Raw genomic sequence first — 22,327 nt, 5'->3', positions numbered from 1 at the left:
AACAAACACCATGTTACAGTCTTGCTGATCCGACACCACCATGAAAAGACTGAACACCAAGGCAGGCAAATTACAGAAGGTGCTTTACGGTCTGCAGGCCTCTGGATTATTGGAATGAAGAGACGTGTAGCCAGGGCTGTATTTTGCCTTCGTGCTGCCCTAGGCACTTTAAGTGGTCGCGCCCCTTAGTGACAACGTAAAACTGAGTTTTCGCACACATCTGTTTAAGGCAGATCTACTCTGTAGCACACTTTAAAAAGTATCAATAAGAAACGAACCCCCCCCCCCCCCAATGGGAATCACCACAGGCACATCAAAACATAGCATGAGTATAAAATATTTCCACCACACCGTCCCCACTTATATACTGTGACTGTGACACTGCCCCTAATAAACACCACACTGCCCTCCCTTATAAACTACTGTATATCCACCACACCTTCCTCGATTATGAAATATGATCTGTACATTGTGAGGAGGGAGCAGCATGATGTGAGGACAATGTCCCATGCATGCTGCCCCCTCCTCACAATGTCCCATGCATGCTGCCCCCTCCTCACAATGTCCCATGCATGCTGCCCCCTCCTCACAATGTCCCATGCATGCTGCCCCCTCCTCACAATGTCCCATGCATGCTGCTCCCTCGTCACAATGTCCCATGCATGCTGCTCCCTCCTCACAATGTCCCATGCTTGCTGCCCCCTCCTCACAATGTCCCATGCATGCTGCCCCCTCCTCACAATGTCCCATGAATGCTGCCCCCTCCTCACAATGTCCCATGAATGCTGCCCCCTCCTCACAATGTCCCATGCATGCTGCCCCCTCCTCACAATGTCCCTTGCATGCTGCCCCCTCCTCACAATGTCCCTTGCATGCTGCCCCCTCCTCACAATGTCTTATGCATGCTGCCCCCTCCTCACAATGTCCCATGCATGCTGCCCCCTCCTCACAATGTCCCATGCATGCTGCTCTCTCCTCACAATGTCCCATGCATGCTGCCCCCTCTTCACAATGTCCCATGCATGCTGCTCCCTCCTCACAATGTCCCATGCATGCTGCCCCTCCTCACAATGTCCCATGCATGCTGCTCCCTCCTCACAATGTCCCATGCATGCTGCTCCCTCCTCACAATGTCCCATGCTTGCTGCCCCCTCCTCACAATGTCCCATGCATGCTGCCCCCTCCTCACAATGTCCCATGAATGCTGCCCCCTCCTCACAATGTCCCATGAATGCTGCCCCCTCCTCACAATGTCCCATGCATGCTGCCCCCTCCTCACAATGTCCCATGCATGCTGCTCCCTCCTCACAATGTCCCTTGCATGCTGCCCCCTCCTCACAATGTCCCTTGCATGCTGCCCCCTCCTCACAATGTCTTATGCATGCTGCCCCCTCCTCACAATGTCCCATGCATGCTGCCCCCTCCTCACAATGTCCCATGCATGCTGCCCCCTCCTCACAATGTCCCATGCATGCTGCTCTCTCCTCACAATGTCCCATGCATGCTGCCCCCTCTTCACAATGTCCCATGCATGCTGCTCCCTCCTCACAATGTCCCATGCATGCTGCCCCTCCTCACAATGTCCCATGCATGCTGCTCCCTCCTCACAATGTCCCATGAATGCTGCTCCCTCCTCACAATGTCTCATGCATGCTGCCCCCTCCTCACAATGTCTCATGTATGCTGCTCCCGCCTCACAATGTCCCATGCATGCTGCTCCCTCCTCACAATGTCCCATGAATGCTGCTCCCTCCTCACAATGTCTCATGCATGCTGCCCCCTCCTCACAATGTCTCATGTATGCTGCTCCCGCCTCACAATGTCCCATGCATGCTGCTCCCTCCTCACAATGTCCCATGCATGCTGCTCCCTCCTCACAATGTCCCATGAATGCTGCTCCCTCCGCACAATGTCTCATGCTTGATGCTCCCTCCTCACAATGTCCCATGCATGCTGCTCCTTCCTCACAATGTCCCATGCATGCTGCTCCCTCCTCACAATGTCTCATGCATGCTGCCCCCTCCTCAGTGTCCCATGCATGCTGCCCCCTTCTCACAATGTCTCATGCATGCTGCCCCCTCCTCAGTGTCCCATGCATGCTGCCCCCTTCTCACAATGTCCCATGCATGCTGTCCCTCTCCATGAGCTCCTAATGCTGCCTTCCTCTTTTCCATAATGAGACCTTCATGTTGCCCCACTCATGCTAAGACCACCACACTAACGCTTATGCTGAGACCCCCCCACACACACTACCCCACTCTTGATATTGACTCCCCTACATTGCTCCACTCCATACTGATCCCACACATGCTGCCCCTTCTTCACAATGAGCTCCCAATGCTGCCCCCTCTTATTCTGAGTCCTTACACTCCCCCCACTCAATCGATTTTGTCATTGCACTATCCCTCATCCCTTGTCCTCTGTCTCTAGCATTAGCCCCTCTCTCCCACTCCCCCAGCATCAGCCTCTCTCCCCCAGCATCAGCCTCTATCTTCCCTCAGCATCAGCCTCTCTTCCCCAGTCTCAGCCTTTGCCTCCCCCCAGCCTCAGCCTGCCCCAGTCTCCGCCTCAGCCTCCCTCCAGCCTCCCTCCAGTCTCAGCCTCAGCCTCCCTCCAGTCTCAGCCTCAGCCTCCCTCCAGCCTCCCCCCAGTCTCTGCCTCTGCCTCCCTCCAGCCTCCCCCCAGTCTCTGCCTCCCTCCAGCCTCCCCTCAGCCTCAGCCTCCCTTCAGTCTCAGCCTCAGCCTCCCTCCAGCCTCCCCCCAGTCTCAGCCTCAGTCTCCCTCCAGCCTCCCCCCAGTCTCAGCCTCCCTCCAGTCTCAGCCTCTGCCTCCCTCCAGCCTCGCCCCAGTCTCTGCCTCTGCCTCCCTCCAGCCTGCCCCCAGTCTCTGACTCTGCCTCCCTCCAGCCTCCCCCCAGTCTCTGCCTCTGCCTCCCTCCAGCCTCCCCCCCAGTCTCTGCCTCTGCCTCCCTCCAGCCTCCCCCCAGTCTCTGCCTCTGCCTCCCTCCAGCTTCCCCCCAGTCTCAGCCTCTGCCTCTCTCCAGCCTCCCCCCAGTCTCAGCCTCTGCCTCCCTCCAGCCTCCCCCCAGTCTCTGCCTCTGCCTCCCTCCAGCCTCCCCCCAGTCTCTGCCTCAGTCTCCCTCCAGCCTCCCCCCAGTCTCAGCCTCTGCCTCCCTCCAGCCTCCCCCCAGTCTCAGCCTCTGCCTCCCTCCAGCCTCCCCCCAGTCTCTGCCTCCCTCCAGCCTCCCCCCAGTCTCTGCCTCTGCCTCCCTCCAGCCTCCCCCCAGTCTCTGCCTCTGCCTCCCTCCAGCCTCCCCCCAGTCTCTGCCTCTGCCTCCCTCCAGCCTCCCCCAGTCTCAGCCTCTGCCTCTCTCCAGCCTCCCCCCAGTCTCAGCCTCTGCCTCCCTCCATCCTCTTCCCAGTCTCTGCCTCTGCCTCCCTCCAGCCTCCCCCCAGTCTCTGCCTCTGCCTCCCTCCAGCCTCCCCCAGTCTCAGCCTCTGCCTCCCTCCAGCCTCCCCACAGTCTCAGCCTCTGCCTCTCTCCAGTCTCAGCCTCTGCCTCCCTCCAACCTCCCCCCAGTCTCAGCCTCTGCCTCTCTCCAGTCTCAGCCTCTGCCTCCCTCCAGCCTCCCCCCAGTCTCAGCCTCTGCCTCCCTCCAGTCTCAGCCTCTGCCTCCCTCCAGTCTCTGCCTCTGCCTCCCTCCAGCCTCCCCCCAGTCTCAGCCTCTGCCTCCCTCCATCCTCTTCCCAGTCTCTGCCTCTGCCTCCCTCCAGCCTCCCCCCAGTCTCTGCCTCTGCCTCCCTCCAGCCTCCCCCAGTCTCAGCCTCTGCCTCCCTCCAGCCTCCCCACAGTCTCAGCCTCTGCCTCTCTCCAGTCTCAGCCTCTGCCTCCCTCCAACCTCCCCCCAGTCTCAGCCTCTGCCTCTCTCCAGTCTCAGCCTCTGCCTCCCTCCAGCCTCCCCCCAGTCTCAGCCTCTGCCTCTCTCCAGTCTCAGCCTCTGCCTCCCTCCAGCCTCCCCCCAGTCTCAGCCTCTGCCTCCCTCCAGTCTCAGCCTCTGCCTCCCTCCAGTCTCTGCCTCTGCCTCCCTCCAGCCTCCCCCCAGTCTCTGCCTCTGCCTCCCTCCAGCCTCCCCCCAGTCTCAGCCTCTGCCTCCCTCCAGCCTCCCCCCAGTCTCTGCCTCTGCCTCCCTCCAGCCTCCCCCCAGTCTCTTCCTCTGCCTCCCTCCAGCCTCCCCCAGTCTCTGCCTCTGCCTCCCTCCAGCCTCCCCCCAGTCTCAGCCTCTGCCTCCCTCCAGCCTCCCCCCAGTCTCTGCCTCTGCCTCCCTCCAGCCTCCCCCAGTCTCAGCCTCTGCCTCCCTCCAGCCTCCCCACAGTCTCAGCCTCTGCCTCTCTCCAGTCTCAGCCTCTGCCTCCCTCCAGCCTCTCTCCAGTCTCAGCCTCTGCCTCCCTCCAGCCTCCCCCCAGTCTCAGCCTCAGCCTCCCTCCAGTCTCAGCCTCAGCCTCCCTCCAGCCTCCCCCCAGTCTCAGCCTCAGTCTCCCTCCAGCCTCCCCCCAGTCTCAGCCTCCCTCCAGTCTCAGCCTCTGCCTCCCTCCAGCCTCCCCCCAGTCTCTGCCTCTGCCTCCCTCCAGCCTGCCCCCAGTCTCTGACTCTGCCTCCCTCCATCCTCTTCCCAGTCTCTGCCTCTGCCTCCCTCCAGCCTCCCCCCAGTCTCTGCCTCTGCCTCCCTCCAGCCTCCCCCAGTCTCAGCCTCTGCCTCCCTCCAGTCTCAGCCTCTGCCTCCCTCCAACCTCCCCCCAGTCTCAGCCTCTGCCTCTCTCCAGTCTCAGCCTCTGCCTCCCTCCAGCCTCCCCCCAGTCTCAGCCTCTGCCTCCCTCCAGTCTCAGCCTCTGCCTCCCTCCAGTCTCTGCCTCTGCCTCCCTCCAGCCTCCCCCCAGTCTCTGCCTCCCTCCAGCCTCCCCCCAGTCTCAGCCTCTGCCTCCCTCCAGCCTCCCCCCAGTCTCTGCCTCTGCCTCCCTCCAGCCTCCCCCCAGTCTCTTCCTCTGCCTCCCTCCAGCCTCCGCCTCCCTCCAGCCTCCCCCAGTCTCTGCCTCTGCCTCCCTCCAGCCTCCCCCCAGTCTCAGCCTCTGCCTCTCTCCAGCCTCCCCCCAGTCTCAGCCTCTGCCTCCCTCCAGCCTCCCCCCAGTCTCTGCCTCTGCCTCCCTCCAGCCTCCCCCCAGTCTCTGCCTCTGCCTTCCTCCAGCCTCCCCCAGTCTCAGCCTCTGCCTCCCTCCAGCCTCCCCACAGTCTCAGCCTCTGCCTCTCTCCAGTCTCAGCCTCTGCCTCCCTCCAGCCTCCCCCCAGTCTCAGCCTCTGCCTCTCTCCAGCCTCTCCCCAGTCTCTGCCTCTGCCTCCCTCCAGCCTGCCCCCAGTCTCTGACTCTGCCTCCCTCCATCCTCTTCCCAGTCTCTGCCTCTGCCTCCCTCCAGCCTCCCCCCAGTCTCTGCCTCTGCCTCCCTCCAGCCTCCCCCAGTCTCAGCCTCTGCCTCCCTCAAGCCTCCCCACAGTCTCAGCCTCTGCCTCTCTCCAGTCTCAGCCTCTGCCTCCCTCCAGCCTCCCCCCAGTCTCAGCCTCTGCCTCTCTCCAGTCTCAGCCTCTGCCTCCCTCCAGCCTCCCCACAGTCTCAGCCTCTGCCTCCCTCCAGTCTCAGCCTCTGCCTCCCTCCAACCTCCCCCCAGTCTCAGCCTCTGCCTCTCTCCAGTCTCAGCCTCTGCCTCCCTCCAGCCTCCCCCCAGTCTCAGCCTCTGCCTCCCTCCAGTCTCTGCCTCTGCTTCCCTCCAGCCTCCCCCCAGTCTCTGCCTCTGCCTCCCTCCAGCCTCCCCCCAGTCTCAGCCTCTGCCTCCCTCCAGCCTCCCCCCAGTCTCTGCCTCTGCCTCCCTCCAGCCTCCCCCCAGTCTCTTCCTCTGCCTCCCTCCAGCCTCCCCCCAGTCTCTGCCTCTGCCTCCCTCCAGCCTCCCCCAGTCTCTGCCTCTGCCTCCCTCCAGCCTCCCCCCAGTCTCAGCCTCTGCCTCTCTCCAGCCTCCCCCCAGTCTCAGCCTCTGCCTCCCTCCAGCCTCCCCCAGTCTCTGCCTCTGCCTCCCTCCAGCCTCCCCCCAGTCTCTGCCTCTGCCTCCCTCCAGCCTCCCCCAGTCTCAGCCTCTGCCTCCCTCCAGCCTCCCCACAGTCTCAGCCTCTGCCTCTCTCCAGTCTCAGCCTCTGCCTCCCTCCAGCCTCTCTCCAGTCTCAGCCTCTGCCTCCCTCCAGCCTCCCCCCAGTCTCAGCCTCAGCCTCCCTCCAGTCTCAGCCTCAGCCTCCCTCCAGCCTCCCCCCAGTCTCAGCCTCCCCCCAGTCTCAGCCTCTCTCCAGTCTCAGCCTCTGCCTCCCTCCAGCCTCCCCCCAGTCTCAGCCTCCCTCCAGTCTCAGCCTCTGCCTCCCTCCAGCCTCCCCCCAGTCTCTGCCTCTGCCTCCCTCCAGCCTCCCCCCAGTCTCTGCCTCTGCCTCCCTCCAGCCTCCCCCCAGTCTCAGCCTCTGCCTCTCTCCAGCCTCCCCCAGTCTCAGCCTCTGCCTCCCTCCAGCCTCCCCCCAGTCTCTGCCTCTGCCTCCCTCCAGCCCCCCCCCCAGTCTCTGCCTCTGCCTCCCTCCAGCCTCCCCCAGTCTCAGCCTCTGCCTCCCTCCAGCCTCCCCACAGTCTCAGCCTCTGCCTCCCTCCAGTCTCAGCCTCTGCCTCCCTCCAGCCTCCCCCCAGTCTCAGCCTCTGCCTCTCTCCAGTCTCAGCCTCTGCCTCCCTCCAGCCTCCCCCCAGTCTCAGCCACTGCCTCCCTCCAGTCTCAGCCTCTGCCTCCCTCCAGCCTCCCCCCAGTCTCAGCCTCTGCCTCCCTCCAGCCTCCCCCCAGTCTCAGCCTCTGCCTCCCTCCAGCCTCCCCCCAGTCTCAGCCTCTGCCTCCCTCCAGTATCTGCCTTTGCCGCCTCCCCCCCCGCATGCGCAGATCTCTGGTCTGCATTAGAGACACTCCCACGCTCCTTATGTTCAATCTTTTTTATTAAGTATTTTCACAATTACAATAATCATCATGAGCATATATTGAAAACGTTTACAAATTTCCAACACAAAAATGAAACGAACTGTTTAGTTATGTCCTTTTGTGTCCTAAGACACAGCTCCCTCTGTCCATTCCGAACTTTACCCACATTTCCCATGACTTTTTGTAGCTGGGTTCATGCAATACTAGGGATGTAGCCTCAAACGACTACATTTGGACTTTCTGTGTCACTAGGACAGAGTATCTTGATAAATATTATATTGTTCGTCACTTCCAGAGAGATTAACGACTTCATTAAGACTATAAATAGGAATAGGTAAAGAACAGCGTGGAATATACAGATGGGAGAAAAGAGAAAGCATGGGGGGGAGGGGAACGGGGGGGGTGGGAGGAGGGGAAGAGGGGGGGAGGGGAGGGGAAAGAAGTCACCTGGGGGACCCGTGACCAATGGTCAAACTGAAGCTCCTGTTCCTCCTTCCAAACCTTTCCGCGCGGGCAAGTGTCCCTGTCACCCCACTCCAAGGTTATCTAGAAAAGCTTATGGAAATCCGTGGAGTCATGGAAACTCATCCACTCACTCCAAGTTGTATAGAACTTGTCTCCATATCCAGAGAGATCAGCCGACATTTCCTCCATTCTGTAGATATCAATCATTTCCGAATACCATTCTGTGATTGGAGGAGTTGTGGTCATTTTCCAATATCTTGGAATTACCGAGTGGGCGGCTGTTATACAGAATCTCAGTATATCTTTCTTGTGGTACGAGATAGACTGTGGCAAGATGGACAGTAGGGCAATTTTTGGAGAGCTCACCACCTGTCTCCCAGTTATGAGTCGGTAATTGTCAAATACCTTAGTCCAAAAGGGTTTTATCAACTGGCACTCCCACCAGACATGGATCATGGTGCCCTTCTCCTTATTACACCTCCAGCACACCTGGGAGACCTGTGGGAAGATCGCGTGAAGCTTTGACGGATACTGATACCACCGCGTTAATATTTTATAATTTTTCTCCTGGGCAGCACATGCCATTGACATCTTGTGGCTGAATAAGAAACCTTTCGCCCACTCCTCCTGTGAGATGGTCTCCCCCAAATCTCGTTCCCAAGCCAGCTGGTAGTTTATCTTATCCGCTCCCCCCTGTCTGATGAGGACCCTATATATGAGGGAGATTGCATGATCCGGGGAGTCTCCCCTTCCGAACAGTTCCTCCAATGGAGTAAGAGTTCTGCGGATCAGGCCCTCTGCCTCCCGTGCATCGAGAAACGACCGCAGCTGTATGTACTCAAACCACTGTACTCCTCTCCCCATAGGCCGCAATCTGATATCCCGAAAGTCAGGCAGCTTACCATTCACAAGAATGTCTCCGACGCGGGTGTCCTCCACTGCCCTCCATCCGAGAAAAGCGCTCTTCCGATAACCAGGACGGAAAGAAGGGCAAGAGAAGAGGGGAGACAGGGGGCTTAGAGTGTTTGGTGGAGCAAATTTGCTTGATACTGTATGCCAAACTTTGAGGGTGTCCCTTGTGTATTTCGGTGCCAGGCCCATCACGGGATTGTCTGATTCTGGTATCCAGGGGAGATGGCCCAGAGGGACTGGAATATCTGTCTGTTCTATCTGTACCCATTGTTTATTTTTATTCTGGTAAGTCCAATCCAGCATTCGAACCAGAGCCGAGGCCTGGAAGTATGTTTTAAAGTCAGGGAGTCCAGCTCCCCCCTCTTCCTTTAGGCGAGTCAAGGAGCGTAACCCAATCCGGGGCCTCCTCCCCCCCCACACAAAGCGCACCAAAGCTGAACGTAGACTCTGAAAAAACCCACTTGGGGGTATTATAGGGACAGTTTGGTAAATGTATAGAAAACGGGGTAAAATATCCATCTTAACTACGTTCATCCTACCGAACCACGATAGTCTCAATCCATTGTAGGATTTGAGATTTTTAATTGTTCGGTTTAGCAGGGTTAGATAGTTAAGCGTGTATAACTTAGATAAATCTGCCGGAATGTACACCCCCAAATACTTCACTGCCTCAGTTTTCCACTTGAACGGGAAATTGGAGGCGATCCGACTCACCTCTGGTTGGGGCAACGAAATATTCAAGGCCTCCGACTTAGAGAAATTGACCCTAAAATTACTTAAGTGGCCAAATCGTTCAAGTTCCTTCATCAAGGATGGTAGGGAAGTGTGGGGTTGGCTGACATATAATAATAAATCGTCTGCGTATAATGCCGCTTTATGATGAACTGAACCACATCTAATCCCCTGGATGTCCTCGTTTTTCCTAATGGCATTCGCTAAATGTTCCATAACAATTACATATAGCAGAGGCGACAAAGGGCACCCCTGTCTGGTCCCGTTCTGTATGGCAAATGAGGAGGACAACATACCATTGATCCGGACCCGGGCAGTCGGACCAGAGTATAGCGCAAAGATTTTTTGTAGGAACTTGGGACCCAATCCCAATTGATCTAGGGCTGCTCTCATAAATCCCCAGTGGACCCGGTCAAAGGCCTTTTCTGCATCAATGGACAATAAGCCCATGGGGATTGATTCAAGCTTGGCCTTCGCTACCAGAAGTCCAGTCTTGATGGTGTTATCCCTGGCTTCACGGCCTTTGACAAAGCCCACCTGATCTGTATGTATACTCAGAGGCAGCAAAGGCGCCAATCTGTCCGCCAATATCTTAGAAAAGAGTTTGATGTCAATGTTCAACAGGGATATGGGTCGATAATTTGCAGCATGTGCTAGGTCCTTCCCGGGCTTGGGAATTACACTAATGTGTGCCTCGAGGGTCTGAGGAACAAATCCAACCTCTCCATCCAAGGAGTTAAATGTTCTAGCCATAATTGGGGCCAACTGCGCTCCGAACAGCTTATAGAAAGCGGGAGTGAATCCATCCGGTCCCGGGCACTTACCAGAGGGAGTGTGTTGAATAGCGGCACTGATCTCTGTTTCTGAAATGTCCTCCTCCAAAGCCCCAGAAAGCAAGACATCCAGAGGGGGGAGGGCAGTATCCCCTACATATTTTCTTATTTTTTCCCCTAGCTCCGTAGGGGCGAGGTCCGCGAACTGACCCTTAATGTTATATAATTTATCATAATATGATTTGAAAACTTCAAGGATCTCCCCTGGATCGTGTGTGTTCCTATCTTTCTGAGTCTTAATAAATGGAATATATGAAACGGCAGCCCTTGGATGCAGCATGCGTGCCAGAGGACGTCCGCATTTGTCTGCCGCTTCATAAAAGAATCGCTTCATACGTTCTTTCTGATACAAATACCTCCGGTCCAGGAGGTCCCTAAGTGCGGCTCGCTTTTGAATGAGGTCAGCCATATCCGTTGGGGCAAGCGTCAGCTTATGCCGAAGCTCCAATCGGTGAATCTGCTGCAATAATCCGTTCATCTCCTCTGTCCTTTCTTTTTTAAGTCTGGAGCCGTGCTTAATCAGCACCCCCCTCAAGACGCATTTCAATGTTTCCCACTGGACCGGAGGTGATGTTGAATCTCCTTTATGTACCTGGATGAAGGACTCTATTGTGTCCTGCAATTCTTTCTGGCATATGTTATCTTTGAGAAGATTGCTATTTAGCCTCCATGTCCATGGGCGCTGAGTGACGGGGGGGATCTGTAGGGACAAGTAAATTGGTGCATGGTCGGACCAGAATATATCACCAATTTTAGCTATCGGTTGCCAAGAAAGGGCTCGTTGTCCCACCAAAAAGAAGTCAATTCTAGTGTATGTGTTATGTGGAGGGGAGAAGTAAGTATAGTCCTTACCCTGTGGATTCAGAATACGCCAAATGTCTATCAGTTGGAGGGCATGGAGGTCCCGCCTCAAAGAACCCATCTCGCGATGCCGACCTGGGCCCCTTCCAGAGGAGGAGTCTACTGCTGGATTTAGGGTAAAATTAAAGTCCCCGCCAATAAGCAGCGTCCCCTCTGCGAACTCCGCCAGTGTCTTCAGGAGAGATCTGCACATAGAAACCTGGTTATTGTTTGGAAGATACCAATTTGCAATGCTAAACACCATATTGAATACCCTCAATTTGAGGAACACGTATCTACCTTGGCTGTCAATGCGTGTATCAATGATCGAATGCGCAAGCTGTTTATGTATTGCTATAGAGACTCCCTTAGACTTAGCCTCTGGGTTAGTGCTGTGGTACCATACTGGGTAGAATCTATCTTTAAATGCTGGTATATTGCCGGTTTTAAAATGCGTCTCCTGTAACAGGAGAATTTGTGTCCTCTGTTTGTGCATGGAGTAAAGGACCTGCGATCGCTTCTGTGGGATATTGAATCCCCTTACATTGAGTGAACATAATCGAAGAGCCTCCATCTCCCTGTCTACAGGTCCCCCAGTGAACAGGAAGTTATTACTATCAGAAAGGGGCGAGGGAGAGGGGGGGGGGAGGTGATGTGCACAAGGAGAAAGGGAGGTGGAGGTAGTACAACCTCTGGGAGAGTTAGTGACTCGCCCACCCCAGGGCTAGGGGACACCCGGTGCCGGGCCGGACTAGTCCGGTGGTAGTCAGTGGTGGCTGGGCCCGGCTCCGTGGCCCTGGTGGGTGTCAGTTGAATATGTGGCTGATGAGTTGAAGTTAATGTTCGTGACGCCACCTGTGGTATGCGGCTATTAAGCCGCCGCTGCTATGGGAGAACTCCGGGGTGATGTTATGGCAGCTATGATGTTACTGCTCCCCACAGGTGGAGCGATGCCCCGGGATACAGTTGGTGCCCGTGAAAGTCTATGGTGTTGTGTGGCTAACACGGTGCAGGGCCGACAGGCGAGGAAAGAACCAGGCACAAACAACAGTCTCTTTACCTTCTCCTCTTTTACTCTGGGAACAGTCCAGTCCTGGGAGACCGTTACAGGTGGTGATGGGGATCCGGTCGGCCTGGAAGTACTTGGGATGATCTTTCTGGCCAGCTGAGTATGAGGCCTACTCCTGTACTTTGCTTTGTGATGATAGGACCCTGCTTCTCTGAATCCAGCAATGGCCCTCTTTGCTGCTGGGACCGATGGCACGTCCCTTCTTTCTGTAGGTGGCTGCGCAGACCCTCTCTCTGGTGCTTCTCCGCTGGAGTCCACACCGGGCCCTGATGCTGCAGCTGTACCTTGGATCTTTCTGGGCCAGGGGCTTGCAGCTCTCCTGCCCTTCGGACTCGGCTACCAGGGACGGATTTTATACCCTGGCAACCACAGACTCCGATGTCTGAGTCTCTCTGCTGCCTCTCAGCTATTCCTGCTTCTCTGGGCCAAGCTGCTCCAGCTCTAGGCCCCAGATTCACAGGACAGCTCACTCTGCGTCTGTTCACTTCCACTACTCCCTTCAGACTGACTCCACTTCCTCCCTCTGGTCAGGTAGAGGAAGGCTCCCTGGAATTCCAGGTTCAGAGCTCCCCCTGCTGGCCGGAGGGAGAACTGTGTTGGGTGTTAAACCTGCTGGCCAATGGATCTCCCAATTACCTCCAGGCTCAGCATTAACCCTTTGGGAGGGCAATGCTGTTGTGGCGACCAGGTCCTAGGGCGCCACACTCCCCCTTAGTTAAATTCAGTACTCCCGGACTGTGGAAACAAAACATAACATGTCATACATTTCATCCCAATATGGGAGGCACATTCTCTTTAACGTTACAAATTCAAACAGTACTATAAGAGTCCAGTGTGGCTCCCTGCCGGGTGTCCATTACACTGCTCCATGGGGGACCCGCCGCGATAAAACCCCCAACGTAGGCTCTGGGCGTGCGTCAGAGCATTGATGACCCCACTCTATGCACGCCGGACGGGTTTTTCTTCAGGGGTGTCGAGCACACTGGTGCTAACTATGAACAATTTAGGTGTTGGCCACCCATAGTCCAGTGGCCCAATTGTCCATTTTCACAATCAAAGAAAAAGAAAAACATTTTGTACACCACATTACAGACATTTCGCATAACTATTTACATTCCAATAAATACTCTTTCTTTCTCCTTTATACATTTGATTCCCTATACCTTAGAGGGGGTTGTCCCCGAGTGCTGCGTTGAGACCTGCGTAGCTCTGGTGTTTGTCCCTGACTACTTAGTGTGTCTCCTATCTCAGCACTACCGGTAGGCCTAACCCCAATAGGTATGCATGATGATTGCCTATGTGGTCTAGGAGTCGCCAAGGGTATGACAGGTTCACCACTGACAGGGGGTTGATCCTCCTGTTCCACTGCTGGCGTGTCACCGTGTGTCGGGGCGGACGGTTCTTTGGGTGGATCCGGAACCTGTTCTGTTTCTGGCTCGACCAACTGTGGGAACGTCAGGACCGGTACCACTACGGCACCATTTATGCGGGTCCAAGTCTTGGGGAATTTGCCGAGGATCGTTTGTATCATCTCTTCCCCTTCTTCTCGAACTTCCTCCACTTCCCTTTGAACTTTGCACCGCTCAGGGCACGTCTTCAGGCGGTCTCTGGATATTGCTTGACAAGTCTTGCCTTCGTCCTTGCTTATGAGGCACACCTTACTGTTGTCAAAGTTGGAGGGGATAATGGTGTAGGGCTCGTTCTCCCACTGATCATCCAATTTATGCGTCCTCCGCTTCTTCTTGAGGACTTGTTCTCCAGGTGCTAAGGGAGTTGCTGGGGCCGTTTGATTGTACTGCTGCTCTTGTCTTGTTCTGGCTTGAGACAGGCTCCTCTCTACGCATTCCTGGACCTTACGGTACTGCTGCTGCCGTTCTGTATCCCAATCCTCTATTTCTTGAACCGCCTCAGGCGACACAGTCCCCATCTCAAAGTCTACAGGCAACCTGCCAGGTCTGGCTCGCATCAGGTAAGCGGGGCTGCAGTTGGTCGAATTTACTGGGATATGGTTGTACAGGTCGACCAGATCTGGCAGCTTCTCTGGCCATTGGTTCCTTTCTTCCAGAGGTAGAGTCTTCAGCATATCAATAACCACATGGTTCATTTTCTCGCACAGTCCATTGGTTTGGGGGTGGTACGGTGTTGTTCTGATTTTCTTACAACCGTACATGTTACAAAACTCTTGGAACACCTCCGCCTCGAACGCAGGGCCTTGATCGGTCAGTACCCTTTCCGGATAACCGTGAGGCCGGCAAAAGGATGCCTGGAACGCTTTAGCTGCTGTTCTGGCTGTCTGGTCCTTCACAGGCACTACTACCAGGAAACGAGAGTAATGGTCCACAATGGTGAGGGCGTACACATAGCCTGACCGACTTGGTGTCAACTTCACGTGGTCCAGGGCCACCAACTCCAGGGGCTGCTTCGTGACAATTGGCTGTAGGGGAGACCTTTGGCTGGCATCATCCTTCCGCCTCAAGTTACACGGGCCACAGTCTCGGCACCATTTCTCGATCATCTTTCTCATGTGCACCCAGTAGAACCGATCACGGAGTAAGGCCTCCAACTTCTTCCACCCGAAGTGTCCTGCGTTATCATGATACGCTGCTAGGACCATTGGAGCATCCCTCTGCGGAACCACTATCTGCCAGACAAGTTCATTTGTTCGATAGTTGACATATCTCTTGCAGAGCTTGCCTTGGTAGGTGAACAGTCGTCCCCTCTCCTTCCACAGCTGCTGGGCTTCCTCTGGAGCCTCTGGGCCAAGATGGGTCTCAGCTTGCGCTAGCTTCTCTTTGACCAATCGCACGGCCGGGTCACCATTCTGTGTTTCTTCCCAATTATGGTGGAGTAATGGGTTAACCGAGACCTCGTGCTGGCTCGAGCGCTTCACTCCCACAGCATGCTCACACTGGGAAACACCCTGATGATGGAAAGCCGGTAACTCTATCTCTTCGAGTTCATCCAGGTCTTCTCCAGATTCGGGTAAGTGAGGCATTCTGGACAGCGCATCAGCATTGTTATTCTTCTTGCCAGCCCGATACTTGATGGTAAAGTCAAAGTTAGACAGCCGGGCCATCCACCGCTGTTCCAACGCACCTAACTTGGCTGTTGCCAGGTGTGTCAACGGATTGTTGTCCGTGAAGATGGTGAACTTGGCCGACGCCAGATAGTGCTTGAAGCGTTCAGTCACTGCCCAAACAATAGCGAGGAACTCCAGCTTGAAGGAACTGTAGTTTTCTGGATTCCTTTCTGTGGGCCGAAGCTTCCTACTGGCGTACGCTATCACCTTCTCTCTGCCTCCCTGCACCTGGGACAACACGGCTCCCAGGCCCACGTTGCTGGCGTCTGTATACAGTACAAACGGCTGGCTGTAGTCAGGGTAGGCCAGAATTTCTTCTCCCGTGAGAGCCCCTTTCAGCTGGACAAAGGATGTTTCTAGTTGGCTGCTCCATTCAAAGGGAGGGCTCTGCTTCTTAGCCTGCTTTGGCTGGCCCACCAGGAGATCTTGAAGGGGCGCTGCTATCTTGGTGAAACCATCAATGAACCTTCGGTAGTAGCCCACCAGCCCAAGGAACTGCCGCACCTCCTTTACCGTGGTGGGTCTTGGCCAGTCCTTGATTACGGTGACTTTCTCCGGATCAGGTGCCACACCTTCTGCGCTGACCACATGACCCAGGTACTGTACCTTTGGCTTCAAGAGGTGACATTTGGACGGCTTGATCTTCAGGCCATATTTTGACAAAGACTCAAACACTTCTGCTAAGTGCTTCAGGTGGTCTTCATAAGTCTTGGAGTAGACTATGACGTCATCCAGGTACAACAGCACGGTTTCGAAGTTGTGGTGGCCCAAGCAGCACTCCATCAACCGTTGGAATGTCCCTGGGGCGTTGCAGAGCCCGAATGGCATACAGTTGAACTCGCAGAGGCCCATGAATGCAGTCTTCTCCTTGTCCGCCTCTGCCACGGGAACCTGCCAATACCCACTGGTGAGATCCAAGGTGGAGAAATAGTTAGCTGACTTTAAGGCTGTTAGTGACTCCTCTATTCTGGGTAGTGGATAAGCATCTTTATGTGTAATGCGGTTAATTTGCCTGTAATCTACACACATTCTCATTGTACCATCTTTTTTCTTTACGAGCACTAGTGGAGCTGCCCAGGGGCTACAACTATCTCTGATAACCCCAGCCTCCTTCATTTCCCGTAACATTTCTTTGGCACGCTGATACTGTGCGGGGGGTACAGGGCGGTATCTCTCTTTAACGGGAGGATGATCACCCGTGGGGATTTGATGTTTAACCCCTTTCACCTGCCCAAAATCTAGGGGGTGTTTGCTGAAGACCCGCTCGTACTCCTGTACCACCCGGTAAACCCCATTCTTTTGGTGTGAGGGGGTGGAGTCGGTGCCCACATGTAAGTTTTGGCACCAGTCTTCCAGCTGCCCCTTGGGGCCCTTGTCTTCCGCCTGGTCGGACGGGATCAAGGGTTCCACTGCTTTGATGGTGTTGTTGCTGACAGTGTACAGTTTTGCTACAGTGGCGTACCGGGGCAATTTGGCTTCCTCCTCCCCACAATTCAGGACACGGATGGGCACTCTCCCCTTGCGGACGTCTGCTACCCCTCTGGCTATCAGGACTCCAGGCCTACTGTCTGAATACACCGGTTCTACCAAGGCATGGTAATCCTGACCCTTGAGGCCTATTGCTGCCCGACACCATATCAACATTTCACTTCTTGGGGGTATTGCAATGGGTAGGGGGTCACTTACCCTCACACTGCCAATTTCTCCTCCGGCCAGCTCCACCTGCTGCCTCCTCATCAGGGCTCTGATCTCCCTCTGTAGGGCACGCTGCTGCCCGGAGCTGGCAGTTTCAGACGCCTGCTGCAACAAAATTATCACTTCGGCAATACAATTTTCTATCACATTTGTACCAATGGTTACCAGCGGGTCAGATTCTTTGCGATCAATATCTACAATTATCATCCCCTGACATGGCAATTCCACCCGCCCCACTTTAATGGTTACTTCTTTATACCCAATTTGAGGTAAGGGCTGACCATTACTGGCCACAATTGTTAAATCATCATCTGGGCCATGGTCAATGTCTGAATCAGCCCAATATCTTTTGTACAGTTTATAGGGGATGGTCATTACCTGGGACCCAGTATCCAGGAGGGCATTCAAAGGGATCCCATCCAGCACAATAGGAAGGACCGGTCGTCCTCCCACATACTTGCTGCGGCTGGGGGTTGAGCCGGGCTTCCTTACACCTGGGGGTCGGCTCCTGGCCCCAGGCTCGGCCCATTTAAAGGACAGTATCGTGCAATGTGGCCCGCCTGGCTGCAGCGGCGGCAGATCGGTTGTCCCGTTGAATCATACCGGTCTGTGTCTCTGCCTCGGGTCGGCGGAACCCTCCTCTGTCGCATCCATGGGACGTCATCTGGGCTGGAGGCCAACTCGATTTTTGCAGGCGATGGGGTCACTTGTAGGGACTGCACGATCTTGGCAAGGGCAGCTACAGTCTTGGTCAGCTCCTGGAACTGCTGTCTGAGCTCTGCAGTGGGATCCTTATCCAGGGACTGCGCCTCAGCCCCTGCAGTGGCTCGTGTTGCAGGCACCACCCCGGGGTACGTGATAGCAAGAGGCCGGAGGGGCACTGGGTCATTCGGTGTAGATTCTCTCAGTACCCGGATGGCCTGGTCCTTAAACTTTGCAAAGTCCAGAGCAGGGTTCTGCAGGACCATGATACGCAGCTGGGTCCTGTGGGCATCTGACAGGAGCCCCTCTATGAACTGCTCAGTTAGGAGTTTGTGTTCTTCACGTACACTCTCTGGGTCCACTTGTTTAACCGCTTTCAGGGCCTCCTGCAGGTTTAAGGCATAGTCCCTTATGCTGTCTGTGGGCCGCTGCTTGCACCCAAAGAATCTCATCTTTATCTCTGCTGCGGTGCGGGTGTCAAAAGTACTCTTTAGCTTGGCCAGTATCTGGGTTACTGTCCCTTTATCTGTATCAGGCCAGGACTTCACTTCACGCTGGGCTGCGCCGGCTAGCTGTCCCATTAATATGCCCACCTTCTGGCTCTCAGTCAGCGGATACACCCGGAATAAGCTGTGCAGGCTTTCTCTGAAGTCGCTCAAGGTATGGGACTCCCCGGAATACTGCGGCAGCCATTCTGCGCCCGGTATGTACGGCATGGTGATCGGCATTACCGGCGCTACAGCGGGGGATGGGGCGACGGCGACAGGGATCGCTTCGGCGGGCGCTGCGGCGTCTCGGGCTATGGCAGCCACCTGCCCTCCCTCTGCGTCGGACATCTTCCTCCCCCTTAGTGAACCTGACCAGGCTCCGTTCACTTTTCAAATTTCCTTCCGGGTCGCGCGGGGTTAACAGCGCTCTGCTCTGATGGCGCGCTCCCTTCGCGCTCTTTGTCAGGCACGCCCCCCTTCTTCCTGCGCTCAGTGAGGATAATGGCGGCGGCAGTTTTCAAACAGTGAAACACGCAGTAATACAGTCTTTAAAGCGCAATTATTCAGGCGCACAGTACCCGGTGGAACCGGGCACGAAATCCTGTTCGTGACGCCAAAAGTTGACTCGCCCACCCCAGGGCTAGGGGACACCCGGTGCCGGGCCGGACTAGTCCGGTGGTAGTCAGTGGTGGCTGGGCCCGGCTCCGTGGCCCTGGTGGGTGTCAGTTGAATATGTGGCTGATGAGTTGAAGTTAATGTTCGTGACGCCACCTGTGGTATGCGGCTATTAAGCCGCCGCTGCTATGGGAGAACTCCGGGGTGATGTTATGGCAGCTATGATGTTACTGCTCCCCACAGGTGGAGCGATGCCCCGGGATACAGTTGGTGCCCGTGAAAGTCTATGGTGTTGTGTGGCTAACACGGTGCAGGGCCGACAGGCGAGGAAAGAACCAGGCACAAACAACAGTCTCTTTACCTTCTCCTCTTTTACTCTGGGAACAGTCCAGTCCTGGGAGACCGTTACAGGTGGTGATGGGGATCCGGTCGGCCTGGAAGTACTTGGGATGATCTTTCTGGCCAGCTGAGTATGAGGCCTACTCCTGTACTTTGCTTTGTGATGATAGGACCCTGCTTCTCTGAATCCAGCAATGGCCCTCTTTGCTGCTGGGACCGATGGCACGTCCCTTCTTTCTGTAGGTGGCTGCGCAGACCCTCTCTCTGGTGCTTCTCCGCTGGAGTCCACACCGGGCCCTGATGCTGCAGCTGTACCTTGGATCTTTCTGGGCCAGGGGCTTGCAGCTCTCCTGCCCTTCGGACTCGGCTACCAGGGACGGATTTTATACCCTGGCAACCACAGACTCCGATGTCTGAGTCTCTCTGCTGCCTCTCAGCTATTCCTGCTTCTCTGGGCCAAGCTGCTCCAGCTCTAGGCCCCAGATTCACAGGACAGCTCACTCTGCGTCTGTTCACTTCCACTACTCCCTTCAGACTGACTCCACTTCCTCCCTCTGGTCAGGTAGAGGAAGGCTCCCTGGAATTCCAGGTTCAGAGCTCCCCCTGCTGGCCGGAGGGAGAACTGTGTTGGGTGTTAAACCTGCTGGCCAATGGATCTCCCAATTACCTCCAGGCTCAGCATTAACCCTTTGGGAGGGCAATGCTGTTGTGGCGACCAGGTCCTAGGGCGCCACACTAGCGATAGAACTGGTTATAAATGGGAGCAAAGAAGGGACGAAAAAGGGAAAAAGAAAGGAGGGAGAAGAAAGGGAGAAAAAAGGAATATAAAGAAGGAAATAAGAGAGAAAAGAAAAAGAAACGGGAAGAAAGAGATTAAGAAAAAGAAGATAGGCCCTCGACAATAGTATCAGGCCGTGATCTTGGGGTCAGTATAACCTACACCTGCCCGCAGCGTGTAGAACCCCGGTGGGGAGTAAACTTTCAATAGAGGCCCGTCTCCCCCGAACCGGCCCCAGACCCCTTGAACTGAAGCATTTTAAACTAGAACAATATTCGAAGACAACACACCTTCACCCCACTTATCATTGAAATTCAATTAACTGTTAGCATTTAACTAAAAAGACATCAAAATAACTAGCTATTATGTTCCCGAGACTGATGCCTCAGTTCCAGTTCAGAACTTAGCCAATATAAACTCTGGATCAACTCCAAACCGGCCTGCAAGATCTGGATTCAGCAACATGTCCAATACTGGAAAGGGTGGGATGATCTCACTCCCCCTCACGGTCAGCTGATGTCATTTCCACCCCTTTCTTTCGCTGTGATCCCCGATTTTTCCTGCGAGTAATTTCTCGTCGTGGTAGAGGGTTGGTGAAAGACTCTCCGGGGAGGCTGTGTACTCGTGGCCACTCCTTGTCTGAGATATGAACGACCGGTAATCCCAAGGCTGCACAAAAGGATGGAATATCCATTAGAGAATGGAGCACATGAAAACCTCCAGCATGTCGGACCTGTAATTTAAAGGGGAAACCCCAAGAATACAGAATATTTCTCTGTCGTAGATTGTCCAGTAGAGGTCTCAGGGCCCTGCGCTTCTGTAGAGTGTGCCTAGACAAATCCGGGAGTAGTTGGATCGGTGTATTCTTAAACATGACAGAGTCCCTTTGTCTAGCTTTGGCCAATATTTCTTCTTTTTTTTTATACTTGTGAACTCTACAGATTACATCCCGAGGATTAGCATTGTCCATTGGTTTGGGGCCTAGGGATCTATGTGCTCTGTCCAGTTCCAAGTGGGAGTCCCTTGGTAAATCCAAAATGGAGTTGAACAGACGTCCCAATGATGCATCCAATTCCTGGGGGGCTACGGACTCGGGGATACCCCGTATCCTGATGTTATTACGTCTGCCCCTGTTCTCTAAATCGTCTAACAGGTTCGTCAAGTTCTCTATTTGGATAGCTTGTGCCGCTAGGGTCTGTGCCTGTTGGGAAAGCTGTGCAGACATAGAGGCTGAGCACATCTCGGAAGTTGTCATGCGTACATTTAACTGCTGCATTTCTCCTCTCATGGACTTAGACTCTGCTTTGTAGGAAGCCTCCATTCTGGCGATGTAATCCTCCATCTCTTCTCTAGTTGGGATAGCTCGGATACGGGCCTTAAGATCATCCCAGACACATATTTCTGAACCCCTCTCTCCAAGGTCTCCATCTCCTGGACTGTGTGGAGGAGACCTAAAGGCCACTGGTATCTGTCCTCTTTCAGGGGATGAGGGGGTTATGCTTATACAGGACTCCCCCAGCGTGCCCAAGGCGTTTACCGGAGGTCCCCTTTCCATCTGTTGAGGCTGGGCACTATAGGGAGCTGGGGTTAAAGGGGCCTCCAATGTACTGTGTACAGTAGTAACAACAGTTGGATCGTCACCAAGGCTCCCACTCCTTAGCTGCTCTGTGCTGAGCGATGCCTCCCTGCAGTTCTCTAGTGTCTCCTGTACTGAGGGTACCCCATGGGGGATGTTATTATAGTCCTGCTGCTGATTCCCCTTGTAAATCTGTTGGGCTGGCCGCATCATTGTCATGGGCTTCCCCAGAGCCTTACCCCCATCCTGGCCTTCGGCATCCTGCTCTGCACGCTGCTCTGTTTCCTCCCGGTCCCTCGGGTGGTGAGTCTCTGACGCTGCAGCTGCCGCCATTATGTGAGTGGAGGGGATTCCCCTGTGCTGCGCCTCCTCGCCGCGTTCGGGCCCATTACCGCCGCTGCCCTGCTTTCCCGTCACTTCTGCTGTCTGGAGGGTCCTAGGCAGCTGAGGCTGTAGGATAGTGCCGCTTTCTTCCATGCTGCCGGATGGCGTGGATGTCTCTCGGAGTGCTGCGGCCGCCATTTTAGGTGAGGAAGGCACTCGGCCTGGTCCGGCGGAGCTCCTCAAATATCTTGTTATGCGTGCAGGAGCCGGTGTCCGGTGTTCTATTTTGGACCTGCCGCTAATGCTCCTTCTCTTAGCCGGCATTGGCTGATGTAGAGCCGGGTATGTGTCTCATAAACGGGGTCCAGGGCCTGTCCGAGCACGGGAGCAAGGGATATCAGCGTCCTCACTCCTCCATTGCCAGGCCACGCCCCCCTCCCACGCTCCTTATGAATCCACTTACCTGCTCCAGTGCCCGCCGCCATCTTCCTGGCTCACGTGAGTATCCTCTTCTGACACCGGCTTCCATCACGGCGTCCTCCGCGGCGTCCTGCTGTGAGCTCTGCATGTGACGTCCACACAGCAGTGGACGCAGCACAGAGGAAGGAGCTGATTGGCGCGCGCCTGTGACCCCGGAAGTGCAGGCGCCGGCAGTTCCGGGGTCAATCAGCTCCCTGTGCTCGGCGGCCACAAAAAAAAAAAATGTAAAAAAAAAAAAAAAAAAATTTTTTTTTTTTTTTTTTTTTGCTGCCAGAAGGTGCCGCCCCTCACAATCTGCCGCCCTAGGCACCGGACCACGGGTGCCTAATGGTAAATACGGCCCTGCGTGTAGCACAAATACTA

The sequence above is a fragment of the Anomaloglossus baeobatrachus genome, chromosome 6, assembly GCF_048569485.1.
Source record: "Anomaloglossus baeobatrachus isolate aAnoBae1 chromosome 6, aAnoBae1.hap1, whole genome shotgun sequence".
Classification (NCBI taxonomy): Eukaryota; Metazoa; Chordata; class Amphibia; order Anura; family Aromobatidae; genus Anomaloglossus; species Anomaloglossus baeobatrachus.
This window is presented reverse-complemented; position numbering follows the sequence as displayed.